Source organism: Salvia hispanica, chromosome 1, assembly GCF_029641045.1.
Source record: "Salvia hispanica isolate PSC_SH4W2 chromosome 1, Shi_PSC_v1, whole genome shotgun sequence".
Classification (NCBI taxonomy): domain Eukaryota; kingdom Viridiplantae; phylum Streptophyta; class Magnoliopsida; order Lamiales; family Lamiaceae; genus Salvia; species Salvia hispanica.
The window spans coordinates 30,847,860-30,851,932 of record NC_142692.1 but is presented as its reverse complement, the minus strand read 5'-3'; the positions used below and the strand labels follow the sequence as shown (position 1 = coordinate 30,851,932).

General features: G+C 31.0%; 1 pseudogene; it reads right to left on the bottom strand.

Moving 5' to 3' along the window:
- Positions 1-346: 346 nt before the first annotated feature.
- Positions 347-693, bottom strand: LOC148933607 (hydrophobic protein RCI2A pseudogene; annotated as a pseudogene).
- Between the last annotated feature and the right edge of the window lie 3,380 nt (positions 694-4,073).

Below are 4,073 nucleotides of genomic sequence, written 5' to 3'. Positions count from 1 at the left end.
ATGTCATCATTACAAATTAAAACCTTCAATTCTTCACTATTCATCACTCTTCAACATAACTCGTAGGTAAAGACGTCTGCCTCACCTAAAACTACAATAAAATAAAGAACAAAATCAATAATCAATATGTATTAAAACGATCATCCGTAGAACAAAGCATAAGATGTATGAGACCCATGAAAGTACACAATCGAACAATTCACACCACATAATTTGTGGAGGCTTCCCTAGCCATCCAAATCAAGAAGATAAAGCTATAGTGACTACAAATTAACATCAATCAAAGTGACAAATAGAAAATAAAAGTATTTATTTACCTTGCAATGGGAGAAGGAAGTGAATATGTCTACTGGGTGAGAATATATGTAGCATACATGATTTCATGAATGTAACCAAAAGAAGCGTCAATAAAAAGCAAATCCAAAACTCAACCTGTTAATTTCACCAAAATTAAATATAAATATAGTAGTAATTGTATACTATCAAATTAAAAGAAAATAATATTAATTAGAAAGAGAAATAGAAGTACCATAGAGTCAAATTGAGGAAAACACCGAGTGAAGGAAGAAGAATAGCCACGATAATGATGATGAAAGTTGCTGATTGTAACGGTGCGGAGATCGGGGAGGCGGGAGGGGATGTGTGTGGTGATTTCCGATGGTAGAATTTTGAAGAAATCACGGCGACGGCCATCCATGTTTAGAAGAGGCAAAGCAAAGCAGAGTATATTTTGTCAATTCAAAAATCAGTGAATCTCCTAATTGCATTTCAAAAAAATTGAATTAAATTATATTTGCTAATCTCCCACTCACTCACGTATATATGAAACATGAGAAACTAATCTCCACTAAACGTGGGAAACCAACTAAGTAGGATTATATATTTATTAGAATTAGTTTCTGAATTTTATATTAATTGCATTTATAATGGTTGAGGATTCCTCTTCCGTTAGTATGGCATAGTCTAATATCTTTACACCCAGCGTAAGCCGGATCTATTCGGACAATTCTCCATAATTTTGCCCATTAATTTAATGACAGAGTCAGCACATGCATACAAATTTTATAAAGCTGCAACATTTATACATGTTTATCTATACGTGCTTGAGTTCTTTAACACAGATTCATAAACCGTAATAAAACTTTAAATAACATGCATTCAAGTAACCTTTGGGTAATACTTAAGCACATGTACTTTCAACGATGCTAGATATATATACTTTAACAATTAATCAAACTAAACATATATCAAATAAGCATGTTGCCTTTGGGTGTACATACTAAATGACACATGAATAAATGATTAATCCACTTCGTATTTATTAACTATATACAATGATCCACCTTTGGGTGATCTCCCAGTGTATAGATAATAAAATAATTGATCAATCAAATTATGTCATTTATAGCATCTCTATAATCATGATCAATTAATTTAACATTTATCATTTTCAACAAATAAATGCAATATAACAAGACCACTTTGGTGATAAACAAATTATATATTATTTAAATATTGAAATCTTTTAATGGGTAGAATATCCTACTATTGTTTTAACATTTCATAAAACAATTACCCAACACAAGCGGACACATATTAACCAAAATTGAAAAATCCAAGACCTTTCACATTTCGATTTTGAAATCACATAAATGGTGAATTAACCAAATCTGGATTGGCTCTGATACCAACTGTAAGCTAAATCTCAACTTTAATGATTTCGATAATGAAATCTAATTGTTGATTTGAATTAATTCAACCATAACATTTATACTATAAGTGGAGATAAAATCGTCAACCTCCATTCATGCTTTCTTCATTTTGATGTAGAGGTTGAAATCCACCATTTGATGTTTATCATGTCTTTCGACTAGATTCTCTAATTGATGTTATCCCATCTTTGACCTCAAGCCTTTAGTGAGATCTTTTGATGGATAAAGAATCTAAAACTATATATGTAAGTGCTAAATATATAATAGCCGTGACTATCTTTTATGAGAGTATCTTAGGAGTATATATTTTCAGTGTGTATTTGCCGGTACCATATACACATATTTATACACACTCAAACGGTATGAACCAAAAGTAACGCCGGTTCATTTACATAAGAAATACGTTGATTGCTTAAATTGAGAACTGCATTCTCTTATTAAAGCCAACCGCTTATAAAATACTCCATATCATATAATCACCGCACTTACAGTTATATATATGAACAATCATTTCTTTAATGTGTGCGTATACAAATATAACCGTTACTTTAATATTTAAGTAACCATCACAATAAATGCTAATCCTAATGCATTTTCTTTTCATGTACGTAAGTACACACACACTTATATATATTTATTTACATGTATAATCAATTTAAATGTATACTATGTCCTTTTGTATACGTATATATCATACACATATAATTTACACTAACGAACATATATATTATCATAACTAAAGGTAAGAGAGGAGGGTTATCAGTACACCCGATTCTAATTCTCTAATCGAAACCGAACCATCACAGTATCGTCTTTTATATTAGAATCTATTAATATGAACTTAATCCTTAATATTAAACCAATAGATACATAGGTCACATAAGAATATAAATATTCTTACCAGTGTATAAATAATAAAATAATTGATCAATCAAAACTCTTATGTCTTTATAGTATCTCTATAATCTTGATCAATTAATTTAACATTTTAGTCGGTGACAAGTTTTTCTTTTCATTCTATATATTGACAATTATAAGAGTATACTAGAAACAATTCATATAAGGATCGTTTAATTGAGTAATATTATTTGGTTGTATTAGTTTTTTAGAGTATATATAATGCTAAGTACGTAACGTCTGTGCTCTTATAAATTTAATACAATCGTCTATGTTAGAATTTAATTACTACGCCTTCAAATGACAAACTAAATTTTTTTTATCACAATCCAGTTTTTACATAATAAAATATTAGTACAGGATGAAACTATACATAAAAGGCTACAAATTAAAACTAATTAGTCGTTGCAATTATTATTTTTATTTCTAATTTTATACGAAACTATACAGGAAATAAAAATACTACTATGAAAGAAAATAAGTTTTGAGTTATCTCGGTACTTGAACTGACAGTGTATGATCGCGAGAGCTGCTTCACATGTTCGACTAAGTGCGCGTGTGATACCGGACGCGGGTCAGAGTGCATGGGTCGAGGGTGACGTTGCATGGGAAGTTAGTTAGTTGTAACTGATTCTCGTTGCAGAGGAGAGCCAGCATTTTAAAGGCTAGACTCTAACTCATATTACACATTATTCAACACTCATTAATTTGTAACAGAAGCAGGAGATAGGAGAAAGAGAGAGTTAGTTCTTGCGATTCAATCTTGACTCTTGAGAGTAGATTGTGGAGAGCTTCGAGTGATTTTCTTTCTCGTTCCATAATCTGTACATTTCTCCTTGAGCGTGATCCATACATCCATAACCGATCTCTTCCCGTGGACGTAGACATTTGTCGAACCACGTTAAATCCTTGTGTTCTTACTTTTCTTGCTGCGTCAATCGTAGATAATTCCTAACATGAACATTTGTGTTGAGCTTATTATATGATTTGATTTGATTCGATTCAAGTTATCGATTCAATCCTCAACAGATAGATATAGAGTTTTAGCACAGCCCAGAATTCTTGTTCACAAAGAAGCTTACAATTTCGGATGTATGTTATTTATGACAAGTTAATTTGATTTATTTGGTGAGTCTCTATATCTAGTTTTGGTCTTTAAGTTCAAGCTGAATAAGAGTCTTTGTTCGCTAAGTAGGAATTGTTCCCTTCGTTTTATTTCGTTTATTAATGAGCTTAATAAAATGAAAAAAATATATGTTTGGTTATAATGACATGGAAAATGAAAGCATGTCTTAAATCAAAGCATCAGACAAAATGTCAGAATATATAAATTCATAATTAAATTAAGTAGGAGTAAGTGATAAACATGATCATGGGTATCAGCCTAACATCCGAACTTGTAAGCTTCTTTCAGAACAAGAATACTTGTAGTATATACTACACCTTCAAGCCGATCATCTCCGT